The sequence below is a fragment of the Schistocerca americana genome, chromosome 6 (assembly GCF_021461395.2).
Source record: "Schistocerca americana isolate TAMUIC-IGC-003095 chromosome 6, iqSchAmer2.1, whole genome shotgun sequence".
Lineage (NCBI taxonomy): Eukaryota > Metazoa > Arthropoda > Insecta > Orthoptera > Acrididae > Schistocerca > Schistocerca americana.
In genome coordinates, this window is record NC_060124.1 from 449,399,778 (window position 1) to 449,414,318 (window position 14,541).

Consider the following 14,541-nt stretch of genomic DNA (forward strand, 5'->3'; position numbering starts at 1 on the left):
TCAGAACTAGCCCCATACCAAGCCTCTGTGCAGAGGCTGGTGAACCGCCACGTCATATGCGGTGGCGGCTACTTACGGTGCGCCAGGCGTATAAAACTTTGTCCACACCATACACACCTGCATATCATAGCGTTGCTCAGCTTCCTCTAGCACGGCTATTTCATAACCGGCAACGAGCGACGCGGCCCTATGGGATTCGCACACAGGATTGCCTCTCTGCGATGGATATGGCTGGTCTTCATGTTTTCCGTCGCGGTTGGAGAAGATTTCCATCTTGGCTTCTCCGGAGACCCAGACTTATTTTAGATTTGACTAATTTTTACAAAGATAGTACACCATATTTTACATTCCAATCTCAGTTTTTTATCATTTTAGATGCACATCACGGTTTTATCGTTGTTTACACTGATGGCTCCAAACAGGAGAATTTCATTGGCTGTTCTGTAGTGTTCCCTGATTACGTTACCCGGATTCGCCTCTCAGACGAATATACCGTTTTCGCAGCGAAGCTCCACGCGATCCTGAAGGCACTCGAGCGGATGAATCGTGTTCGGGGCAATCGATTTCTCCTCTGCTCCGATTCTCTTACTGCCTTACAATCATTGCAGAATCTGCACCCAACTGAGGAGATGGTACAGATAATATATGACCAGTTGTACTTGCTCAAACGGTGGGGTAAGGAGGTGTCCTTCTGCAGGGTGCCTGGTCGGGTAGGTATATGGGGCAATGAACAGGCCGATCGGGCTGCCAATGAGGCCTGAGGAGAGCAGAATGTGGTCCAGTGTCCTATTCCCTTGCAGTCTGTCATTTCTGCACTCCACAAGAAGTGCATGGAGTTGTGGGAGGAAGAATGGCTGGCGGTGACGGCCAACAAACTGCGGTTGGTGAAGTCAACAACTCTGCCGTGGCGTTCCTCCTGCCGGGTGCTCAGGCGGGAAGAAGCGACCCTCACTCGTCTTCGGATTGGGCACTGTCCTCTCACACATAGTTTTCTATTACGACGGGAGGATCCCCCGATTTGTGATGCTTGTGGTGTGCACATTTTAACAGACTGCAATTTATACCATGATGCAAGGGCAGAAGCACAAGTTGATGGGGATCTGCGCTGTGTTTTAGCTAATGATGAGACGTGTGTGTCTGGGGTTTTAAAGTTTTGTGGTATGTCTGGACTAAACTTTTGGGCTGGAGGTTTTACTGTATTGCAAAGTGACTGGCTCCTCTCTTTTTCCTTGCGGTCAGCCAGCCACTACCATCTGTTATATAGCTTTACCTCCCTCTTCCACTTTTTTCCTGGGTTGTCCATGTTTTACTGCTGGCGGCATGCTTCGTCCCACGCTTCGGTGTGGGTAGGCACATACACTCCTGGAAATGGAAAAAAGAACACATTGACACCGGTGTGTCAGACCCACCATACTTGCTCCGGACACTGCGAGAGGGCTGTACAAGCAATGATCACACGCACGGCACAGCGGACACACCAGGAACCGCGGTGTTGGCCGTCGAATGGCGCTAGCTGCGCAGCATTTGTGCACCGCCGCCGTCAGTGTCAGCCAGTTTGCCGTGGCATACGGAGCTCCATCGCGGGCTTTAACACTGGTAGCATGCCGCGACAGCGTGGACGTGAACCGTATGTGCAGTTGACGGACTTTGAGCGAGGGCGTATAGTGGGCATGCGGGAGGCCGCGTGGACGTACCGCCGAATTGCTCAACACGTGGGGCGTGAGGTCTCCACAGTACATCGATGTTGTCGCCAGTGGTCGGCGGAAGGAGCACGTGCCCGTCGACCTGGGACCGGACCGCAGCGACGCACGGATGCACGCCAAGACCGTAGGATCCTACGCAGTGCCGTAGGGGACCGCACCGCCACTTCCCAGCAAATTAGGGACACTGTTGCTCCTGGGGTATCGGCGAGGACCATTCGCAACCGTCTCCATGAAGCTGGGCTACGGTCCCGCACACCGTTAGGCCGTCTTCCGCTCACGCCCCAACATCGTGCAGCCCGCCTCCAGTGGTGTCGCGACAGGCGTGAATGGAGGGACGAATGGAGACGTGTCGTCTTCAGCGATGAGAGTCGCTTCTGCCTTGGTGCCAATGATGGTCTTATGCGTGTTTGGCGCCGTGCAGGTGAGCGCCACAATCAGGACTGCATACGACCGAGGCACACAGGGCCAACACCCGGCATCATGGTGTGGGGAGCGATCTCCTACACTGGCCGTACACCACTGGTGATCGTCGAGGGGACACTGAATAGTGCACGGTACATCCAAACCGTCATCGAACCCATCGTTCTACCATTCCTAGACCGGCAAGGGAACTTGTTGTTCCAACAGGACAATGCACGTCCGCATGTATCCCGTGCCACCCAACGTGCTCTAGAAGGTGTAAGTCAACTACCCTGGCCAGCAAGATCTCCGGATCTGTCCCCCATTGAGCATGTTTGGGACTGGATGAAGCGTCGTCTCACGCGGTCTGCACGTCCAGCACGAACGCTGGTCCAACTGAGGCGCCAGGTGGAAATGGCATGGCAAGCCGTTCCACAGGACTACATCCAGCATCTCTACGATCGTCTCCATGGGAGAATAGCAGCCTGCATTGCTGCGAAAGGTGGATATACACTGTACTAGTGCCGACATTGTGCATGCTCTGTTGCCTGTGTCTATGTGCCTGTGGTTCTGTCAGTGTGATCATGTGATGTATCTGACCCCAGGAATGTGTCAATAAAGTTTCCCCTTCCTGGGACAATGAATTCACGGTGTTCTTATTTCAATTTCCAGGAGTGTATTTTTCCAAGTTAGTTTCCTGTGTCTTACGTTCTGTTTTATCTTACTGTTCTGAGTCTTTTCTTGACACCCATCTCAATCTGTTACTGCGTGGGCGCTGAAGACCTTGCCGTCGTGCGCCCTTAAAACCCTCTCCATCCATCCATCCATGAGACCGAGCTTAACGATTTGGTTAGGCATCTGGGCTTAACGAAAGAAAAAGCTGAATTTCTTGGCTCTAGATTAAAAGAAAAGAACTTATTGGCAGTTGGAACCAGTATATACATGTGTAGAAAGAGAGAGCAGCAATTTTCCAAGTTTTTTCAACAAGAAGGTGATTTAGTGTACTGATCAAACATTCCTGGTCTGATGAGTGTGTTTGGTATTTAATATAAGAAGGGAGATTGTAGCCTGTTTATTGATTCATCCAAAACTAGTCTAAAGGCTGTTTTATTACACAATGGTAACATGTATGCATCTACATCTGTTGGACATTCTGTACATATGAAAGGAAGCTATGAAGACCTAGAAATAGTGCTAAATAAAATAGGCTATACTGCTCATGGTTGGATGATATGTGGTGATCTAAAAGTGACATGCATGCTCCTTCCTCAGCAAGGTGGCTTTACCAAATTTCCTTGCTTCTTTTGTGAATGGGACAGTAGGGCTAGGGATCAACACTGTTGCAGAAAGAACTGGCCTGTGAGGTAGTCTTTAAAACCTGGTTAGAAGAACATTGTACTCAAAAACCTTGTGGACCCAAAAAACGTACTCACCTCTACATATAAAGTTAGGCCTAATGAAACAGTTTGTAAAGGCTTTGCCTAAAGATGGACCATGTTTTAAGAATCTCTGCCAAAAGTTTCCACACCTTTCAGAAGCTAAACTAAAAGAAGGCGGCTTTGTCGGACCTGACATTAGAAAATTGATGTTTGATGTCAGCTTTGCATCTACAATGACCTTCAATGAGAAAGAAGCATGGGTATCATTCAAGCAAGTCGTTAAAAAATACGCAGGACATGAAAAAGACCCAGAATACGTTTCTGTTGTAGCTAAAATGTTACACAAGTTTAAAACTTTAGGATGTTTCATGAGTCTGAAAGTTCACTTTATGAACAGTCACCTTAATTACTTCCCAGACAATATGTGATATGTTAGTGAAGAGCAAGGAGAGCGTTTTCTAACATTCTGCGTGGTGTCTGTTTGTTCTATATCGTGTCTCCCTACCACTTTCGCGCAACGACGCTCTGAGCGTGTTTTTTAGGCAATTGACTAGTTTCAACCTGGGACCTGTTGCTGGTAAGGAGACGCCAGACCACACATGACATGTAGAGTTCAGAAGAGTTCAGTGAGACTAGCAATGATATAACCAAATACTTAATGATTTCAGCGTCAGCTCCACTGCACTCCCTGTAAAAGAATCCTAATACTAACTAAATTTAGTGGAAGGGGTTCAAGGCTTTCCCATTTTTAGTTGGCTGGTAAAATAACGTCGAAAAAGCAGTTAAGTTTACCATTGGAAATTTTATTCTACTCACAAAACATTGTTTATAAATTGCACTATTGATAAAAGGAGATGTTTTAATACAGGATGGTAAAAACCAACTGCGTTCAACAAAAATGTGAACGAATATTCCCTGAATGGGTTTCCAAGTTCTACAATGTATCGAAGGATGACCTATGCCATATCGCATCTATAATCTAGGTTTAAATTAAGTTTCACAAAAGAGAAAACTATCAAAATGGTCTATAGTGACCCTCAATTATCTTTAATTACTTATCTAACTTGTCGTAAATTACAGTGGCTGATGTGGCTTCTCAATAACTATACAACAGAAAAATCATCGCGTTTCAGATTTTTACTTCAAGTGGCAAATGTGAACACCATGAGCTTTAATTGACAATCAACACTAGTATTACGCAAAAAGGGGATGTAACAGATGAGACTTCTGCAGTTCTGAGTGAAGCTTTATGCGCTGTTATGCGGCATCGCGTGCGTTCATTACCTTGTCGGTGTTCGTCAGTAGGCGGCAGGCAGCACAGCTCCGCTCACCTCGCCGTCTCGGAAGCAACTCTTGTCCTAACTTCTCCTTACTACAGTTTACCGAAGTTGGTTTAAAAAAACTATCTGGCTGTGTTTTCATCTGACCAGTCAGGGTCTCAATGTTAACCTTGAGCTCCGCCTACAAAAATTCTGTCTATCCAATGAGAAACGTTATACTTTTCGTGGTGGGGCAATGTTTTTAAAGTTTGCAACGTAACAGAGAGGCGAAAAAGTCTCACGCTAAAACTTGCAGCTGGTGTGGTCCTTTTAGTGTTATCGTAAGATCTATACTGTTCTTCTGGAGGGCTCTATCTTTTAACATGGGCTGGGGGGTGGTCCTGACGTAACAGAGACGCGAAAAAGTCTCACGCTAAAACTTGCGGCTGGGGTGGTCCTAGCGGTTAGCTGGTGACGTGGGTGTCCGTCCCTTATCGTAGGGCCTTCTCGCTTAACACAGCTCTGCTCTCGGCTTCTGTTCTCGTTTCTCCCCTCGGAACTGCGTCTGTGTCCGCACCTAAAATCGATCTCCCCAACTCCGCTTTTCGCCGGCAAGTGCTCTGCCATCTGAGGTTCCCAAGCACGACTTGCGATCGGTCCTCACATCTTTACTTCCGCCAGTACCTCGTCTCCTACCCTCCAAAAATCCCAGAAATTCTCCTGAGAAATTTGCAAGACTGGCACTCCTAGTAGAAAGGATACTGCGGAGACATGGCTACGCCACAGTCTAGGGGAAGTTACCGAATGAAATTTTCACTCTGCAGTAGAGTGTGCGCTGATATGAAAATTCGTGGGAGATTAAAATTGTGTGCAAATTCCCCGAGTTCGGGCCTCGGTCTGACACACAGTCTCAATCAACCAGGAAGTTTCATATCAGCGCACACTAAGCTATAGAGCGAAAATTTAATTCTGGAATATCTGTATTATTCGTGTATTTGAAGATCGATTTTATTTCTCGTCTTCGTCAGGGTTACTTGGGTTCAAATACTGCCTCTCAATTTTGAGAAAAAAGTAAAATTGTCATCATCTCAAGTCAAGCGATTTATGCTTATACTTTTTCACATTTTCCCCCTACTTTCTCCCCTTTAACCTTTCTTAAAAATTCTGAGTCTGTTCTTCAGAATTCGGTCAAAACAAATGAGGGGAGTTTCATCTCTATGTCAGCAACCATACGCATATACTGTTTTGACTTTGAGTCTGTGAATAGTGCATGTGATTACAGTAATAATCGCTACATTGACAATGCAATCGTTACAACTCAGTGCCAATCTCTAGCACAGCGACACAAATGGCGTTTTCAGTACCTAGAATGATAACACTGATAACGGCATGTCAGTACACTGTGGGGACCACTTTCTCCCGTAATACGCTGGAATCTCAGGTACAATGAATATTCTTTCATTCATTTCTATCATTCACCTCTAATTCTACACACTAATTACCTTATGAGCCAAAAAAATACGAATAACAATTTGAAGGTTGTATCACTACTATGAAGGTCGCTACAAAAATATATAGAACTCACAAGTCGTCTGGTGACCTCTTTCTTTAACGATAGGCACAAGTCGTCTGGTAAATTTTTTCTTTAATGACAAGTCTTTCTTTATGCATTATCAGATTAATCAAGGTTAAGGAGGACATCTCATATATACGTATAGAGTCAAGTATCTGAAGACTGACATACGCATCTTGCAAGTTGTAACATGTTCGAAATATACGTTGAAGCCCAAAGAAACTGGTAATTGCATGCATATTCAAATGCAGAGATAAGTAAAGAGACTGAATACGGCGCTGCGGTCGGCAATGCCTATATAAGACAATAAGTGTCTGGCACAGTTGTTAGGTCGGTTGCTACTGCTAAAGTGGCAGGTTATCAAACTTAAGTGAGTTTGAACGTGGTGCAGTCGGCGCACGGGAGATGGGGCGCAGCATCTCCGAGGTAGATATGAGGTGGGGATTTTTTCGTACGACCATTTCACGAGTGTACCGTGAATATCAGCAGTCCCGTAAAACATCAAATCTCCGACATCGCTGTGGTCGTAAAAATATCGTGCAAGAACGGGACCAACGACGACTGAAGAGAATCGTCCAACGTAACCGAAGCGCAACCCTTCGGCAAATTTCTGCAGATTTCAATGCTGGGTCATCTACAAGTGTCAGCGTGTGAACCATGTCCCAAAGTAATATGCTTAAAATTTAATCCTTGTACCAAACTAATATGATTACAATTTAATCGTCGCGTTAGCTTGTTTCGAGTATGTTAGGTATAGGAAAAAGTCATTCCTACAGATGGTGTGAATAAATGATGGGTATTAATAGTTTCTAAAGTTATTGGCTGGATGACCAGAGAACGTGCAGGGCAGCTTATTCACATCTTTCGGGTGGTGAGAAAAGTCGAATCGTTGTCCTGTGGGAGATGAGAGCATCATACGGACAGATTTCATGACTCAAAACGAAAGTGTAACAGGAAGAGTATAGACGGGTTCTACAAGGACTGCATCATGAGAAGTTCGTCCAATTGTTCGACTGGCTCTGACAAATTGACAGACCATAATTACTAAAACCCCGGCAGAGGCTACAGAGCGTCACCACGAACCGTCGCGAGCAAATTACTGAAAGCTGGGTTCAGATTTCGAGTTTCCATGTTCCGTTTCCGGCTGACCCCACAGAGAATTGTATAGAGTAGACACAGAGTCATATGAGATATTGAGCGCTCAGCAATAAGTCCCGCTTCAGTTTAAGGCTCTCAGATCGATGCCAGCGTATCCCTAGAAGACCTAGTGAAAGTTCAGAGGAAACAATGACTCTCGAGGCCCATGCTTCTCCAGTTCCTTGAATCAACGTGTAGGGGGCTATTGGAAATGATAACAGGACTGATTTGGTGCTAAATAGAGGAAAAAAGAGGAGCGTTAATTTTAACACTTGATAAAAGAAAAAAGTGATCTTTTCAGGAAATGCCTTTTCGCAACGTCATATGGAGATACTAATTACATAAACGAGATAATTTATCATTTACGATTCCGACTGCGTGTTTGACTTTTCTGAACTTTTCCATATTTCTTTCAGAAGAGAGCGAAACATTTCAAGGTTCTTTCTTTTTCTTCAAAAGTCTATAGAGGAAAAGATGGAAATTAAAAGTTTTGTTAATATACGCATTCAAGTTTTTTCTCTTATTTTAACCTGAAACTTAATTACGAAGAAAGCTACTTTGTTGTTCACTTTGAATGAATATGCAAAAATGTACTACGATATTGCACTTTAATATCATACTTTTTCCGTAAATATTTGATAAGCAGAAATACAACACACTGAGGTGACAAAAGTCATAGGATTACGGTATGCACATTCACAGATGGTGACAGAGTCGTGTACACAAGGTACAAAAGGGCAGTGCATTGGTGGAGCTATTATTTGTGCTCAGGTGAGTCATGTGAAAAGGTTTCCCATATTATTATGGCCGCACAACCGGAATGGTAGTTGGAGCTAGACGCCTAAGACATTCAATTTCGGAAATCGTTAGGAAATTCAGTACTCCGTTATCCACAGTGTCAATACTCTGACGAGAATACCAATTTTCAGGCATTACGTCTTACCACGGACAATACAGCGGAGACGGCTTTAATTTAACGATCGAGAGCAGCAGCGTTTGCGTACAGTTGTCAGTGCTAATGGGCAAGAAACACAGCGTGAAGTAACCGCATATCCGTCAGGACAGTGCGGCAAAATTTTACGTTAATGGTCTATTGCAGCGGATGACTCACGCGCTTGCCTTTGCTAACCGCACGACATTGCCTTCAGTGCCTCTCCTGGGGTCGTGAACATATCGGTTGTGTGATATTGATAGCTACGATGCCACAACGTAGGTGCGCTCTCGTAGGTTGGCACTACGAAAGCGGACGAACAACGCCGACTACAGCGCCCTCTAACCGACGCTGTGGAGATCGACGAGCGCCGATCCAGATTCGGCCCATTAGATCAAGAGCAGACGACCAAGCAACTTACAAGGGAACCTCCCCATCGCACCCCCCTCAGATTTAGTTATAAGTTGGCACAGTGGATAGGCCTTGAAAACTGAACACAGATCAATCGAGAAAACAGGAAGAAGTTGTGTGGAACTATGAAAAAAAAGGCAAAATATACAAACTTAGTAGTCCATGTGCAAGATAGGCAACATCAAGGACATCCTCGGGTCTGTAGCGCTGTGGTCTCGTGGTTAGCGTGAGCAACTGCGGAACGAAAGGTCCTTGGTTCAAGTCTTCCTTTGCGTGAATATTTTAATTATTTTTATTTTCAGACAATTATGTGACGCACATGCCGTCACCAGTGTCGTATAGAATATATCAGAAGTGTTTTCCTGTGGAGCAATCGGTTGACCTATGACCTTGCGATCTAATGTTATCGGTTCCCATTGGAGAGGCACGTCCTTTCGTCTACTAATCGCACGGTTTTGTGGTGCGGTTGCAAAACACAGACACTAAACTTATTACAGTGAACAGAGACGTCAATGAACGAACGGACAGATCATAACTTTGCGAAAAAAAAGAAGTAAATTTTCACTCAAGGGATGACTTGAACCAAGGACCTTTGGCTCCACAGCTGCTCACGCTAACCACGGGACCACGACGCTCCTGTGCTCACATTATCCTTGAAGTTGCTTATCTTGCGCATGGACTACTCAGTTTGTATATTTTTGCTTATTTTTTTTTCATAGTTCCACACAACTTCTTCCTGTTTTCTCGATTGATCTATGTTCAGTTTTTCAAGGCCTATCCACTGTGCCAACTTATAACTAAATCTGAGGCGGGTGCGATGGGGAGGTTCCCTTGTTAGCTTCTACTTGTAGGGGGGGGGGGGGGGGGAGGGAGCTAGCCATTATAGACTTTGCCTTTGTAACTTCTAGTAACTGTTAGAATCGATACATGAACGGCTTCGTACCTACGTGCTCATCTGTACCAAAAGTTAAGTAATGTGTTTATATATGTTTATACACCAGTAAAGGTGCTTTAACTTTACTTGCATTACGAAGTACTTCACCTTTTCCTGCTCCTACTCGCGTCCTTCACTCTCGGTCTCTTTTGCAGAAGCAGTTCGCAGGAGCAGATCCACGCGTCGCGTATCCAGACGGGATACAAAAGGTTGGACCCTAGATGAATGGAAAACCGTGGTCTTGTCAGATAAGTCCCGATTTCTATTGATAAAGCAGATGGTAGGGTTTGAGTGTGGCGCAGAACTCATCCGCCCAAATTTTCAAAACGGCGCTGTGGAAGTTGATGGTGGCTCCGTGACGGTGTGGGCTGTGTTGACGTGGAGCTGACTGGGTCTTCAAATGGTTCAAATGGCTCTGAGCACTATGGGACTTAACAGCTGTGGTCATCAGTCCCCTAGAACTTAGAACTACTTAAACCTAACTAACCTAAGGACATCACACACATCCATGCCCGAGGCAGGATTCGAACCTGCGACCGTAGCAGTCGCGCGTTTCCGGACTGCGCGCCTAGAACCGCGAGACCACCGCGGCCGGCGACTGGGTCTTCGTTACATTCGGATACTTGGAGACAATTTACAGCCATTTGTGGACCTCATGTTTCCAAACAACGATGGAATTTTTATGGATGGCAGTGCCCAATGTCACTGGGTTACAATTGTTGGCGATTGGTTTGAAGAACATTTCAGACACTTGGAGTCAATAAGTTGGCCAATCATGTCATTCAGGTCCCATCGAACATTTATGGGACATAATAGAGAGAGGTCCGTTCGTTACAACATCGTGGAATGGCAACACTTTCGCAATTATGGATGGCTGTAAAGGCAGCACAGCTCAACATTTCTGCAGGGGACTTTGAATGGCTTGTTGAGTCCATGCTACGCCGGGTAAAAGGAGGTTAGACACGATATTAGGAAGTACCCCATGACTTTTGTGACCCCAGTGAACGAGATGTGTGAGAAAAGTATGGAGACTGATCCTAACCTATCAAAACCTTCATTTTTTCTTTCAAACAACAATGTTGTCCCCTTAAAAACGTACTTCCCTTCGGCAGCTGTACACCGCAAAGTTGTTGTTCCCAGTCTTGGTACCAGTGCTGACAGGTTTCAACTATTAGGGCCTTTAAAAAGTCGGTCACATTCTTTTAAATATTCTTCTTAGTCCCAAAATGACGACCTTTTAAGACATTTTTAACTTCGGGAAAAGAAAAAAGTCACAAGGACACAGATAGGAGGGCTGCTGAACAACAGGGACGTCTTTTGAGGTCAAAACTTCATGTCGAGTAGCTATACTACGCCGGGGGCTCCGACACGATATTGGAAGGTATTTCACAATTTTTGCCACCTCAGTGTATAGAACCAAATGCTGTATAAATTGCACACAAAATGCTAGCTGAAGTAATACTAAATTGGAAATCTACTAATCTCTTACAACAAAGTCATTATAAATCTCCTCTGTTCTTTCTAGCGCTTTAAAATGCCTTATACGTTTTAAGATTTATTATTTCTTTTCCTTGCTTACCATGTTCTTCGTTTCCGATGTAGCTCATATACAGACTGCAGTTTTTGGATATCAGTACCGCAACCTCTACGACACTTACAAATGTCTGATACTAACAACAAACTCTTCATAAGCCACCACTCGTTGAGCTGTTACTTTGAAAGGCATCTTAAATCGCCGGGCTTTTGGTGCACAGGACCTGAGGTTCTTTGCTTCGTAATCTTTATTTAGTATGTTGACGATTCCATGTTGTTCCAGTAATTTATAGTATTCAGTCAGTGAAAGAATATCTTCCTTCTTCCGACAGTCTTTGTCCGATGTACCAGACACGGTGATAGGATTAACGCTGGACCACGAAAAGAGAAATAATGTACTAGCTTAACAAATTTCCTTCTGCCTCCCATCATTACTGTCTTTTTAGTTTGACGTGTACAAGAGTCAGAAAATAAACGAATTTCACTTGCACGATTGTCTGTTTGGGACGCCTCAAGGATTCTGAGAAAATCCAATAGAACAGAGGCTGCTTGGTTGCCGCCTTTCGGGCCTTCTGTTTCAAACCAAATACAAAGAGCAATCCTTGCCTTTGTCTGTGCTTGGGGGAGAATCATAAAGCCCAAATTGTATAAATGGTTCAAAAGGCTCTGAGCACTATGGGACTTAACATCTGAGGTCATCAGTCCCCCCAAATTGTATAGCCAAACCAATCGTCAATAGGGAACTTCACCCACGGAGAGCTTTGGTATTGGCTGATCCTGTTACACGGTATATCAAAACATACTTTAAGCACACTTTGCATTTTGCTCTTTCATTAGTGCGCAAACCTGTGGTTTGTTATTAAATGATTGTTTTTCTTCAAACCATGTTCATTTTTACAGTCTATCTTTGGGCACGCCTGATGTTGCTTGAAATGTTGCGCCACATACAAGTTCCGTCTCCTTACGCTGTACTTCATCGAAACAGTATTCTCGCTGTTGCTTCTTCCTTGACGTCCATTCTCCGTGAAAATTCTAGCTGGAACTGAACCATAATCAGGATTTAATTATGTTGTGTAAACTACCAACTTATTTCTGTTGGTTCTCGAGGCAATTTCTTACCTACAGTTTTTGTTCTTTCCTTTTTTCTGAAAACTCTCTTTATTATCATTGAAAGTGCCATCCTATATCGTTCTTCTCCCTTCAGGTCCCTCAGAAGTAAAGCACAGTATGCGTTTATAGACTTTTGCCTTAACTGGCTAACAGAAAACATCGAATTTTACAAAAACAAAATTAAATTGTAACCATAGAAATCTCAGTTGCGAACAATTATCGAGTTTTGAAAAAAAAAACAAAAAAAAAACGGTCCTCTAGTTGGAGGGATACATAATGCTTGACAACTGTGACAAGAATGATAATACCTGAAGCCATACCTTTCATCGTCAGGGTACAGAAGGCATTTCTCAGCAAGATATTGTTAGTCCCCACACGGCTTTTCGCACGACAAGCGACTTGAGGAATGTAAGGATCTTTGATTGGCCTGCCCTGTTCCCTTACCTGTGACGCATGATGCATTTCCGGAATGCTATGTGGAGACGCATTCTTTCATATCAGCCTCCAGGAAATGTTCTTAGTGTACTGAAATAACATGTGTTGCACGCATGCGAAGTAATTACTCAGTATATTGAGAAACTGTTTGCTCCCGCGCCACAAGGAATGAAAGATTGTATTCTTGCCCATGGAGTCACACCTCGTACTGAATGTTGATGATGGGCGTCCGTTCCGAATTGAATGAAAGTTTAATCATTTAATACTAGTTATGAGATCCGCAACACATGATACAGGACTTGACGAAAAATGCAGTAACACCAAAAGCACAACACATTCACAAGTCTAATAAGGTGGAGGAAACCCAATTTGCTTCCAGTCGTCTCGGAATAGAAAAATACACGTCCTTTATGCTTTTTAGGGGAGTCTTATAACATTATTTCTGATTTATTAGCAAGTTCTGATAATGATGACTGAGGTAGGTAGTGACCATGCCTACTTCTGTCGAAAGTAGATCGCAAAAGCTCAACAGCCTAGGACGATACGAGCTGCGTGAACAGAGCCCTGTCGTCTTGGAACACAGTATCACCATAGGGTAACATTGTACCGTGAGATGGAACTGATCAGCTAAGTGGTCGCATAATCTTTGGCAGGAATGCGGCCTTGCAGAGTAACCGCGGGGCCCATAGAACAACACGATCCAAAGCATCACAAACTTCCACCATGTTTGACTCTCAGGACGTAAACTCGACCACAACTTGGGAGCAGTATGAAACAAGACTCATCCTACGAAATGACTTTCTTCCCTTGCTCCTCAGTCCAGGTTTTATGCTTCGGCATTACGTTTTCCTGATAGGGGCAACTGCATCACTTTGGCATTCAGTCTCGCACTACAATTCCTTGTTTATGGTGCTCCTCTGGTGCTGACAGTATCCGCTTGTGCGACTTTCCGTTCTACAGTTCCGCTGTTGTTCTGTCACAATTCTCTTCTTGCTTGTCACGATCTCTCAACACAAAATGTGTATCAATTTCTATGGGACCAAACTGCTTAGGTCACCGGTCCCTAGACTTACACACTACAAAAACTAACTTCAACTAACCTATGCTAAGAACAACACACACATCCATGCCCGATGGAGGACTCGAACCTCCGGCGGGAGGGGCAGCGCAGTCCGTGACATGACGCCTCAAACCGCGCGGCCACTCAACACACACACTTTCGATTATCCCTAGCGGATGATGATTTTCCGCTTTCCCTGCAAGCGGTGTGAATCTTCAACACCGTGCCAGTTGAAGCACCGTGCACTTCGGCTTCCTTCGTCACGGAAGCACCACCAATTTTCTCTCGCTCGAGTTCACTTGGCTCCGACATAACGCACCCACAACGACGCAGAAAATAGTTCTGACCACTACTCACATTTGCAACGTGCTGAGGACACTACACAGGCGCCGTTCGCGATCATGTACAACAGCGGAACGTGCAGGCCTGGCTAGCGTCTGCATTTATGTTCAAGCAAGCATTTCGTGCGGTAATATCACAATTTTGTCCAACACCTGTAAATATTGTACAGTCCTTCTCGGTGTACTCTTAACACTTTCCACTTCCGTCAGTGTATTATTATTGATAAAAAATTAAGGATGTGTCCGCCTTTTGGTTTTCTATTACTTTTCTGAAATATGTACACGCAGGTTATCTTTTGGTTTGTCCGCCCCCGGTAACCAAGCAATGGAGGAATG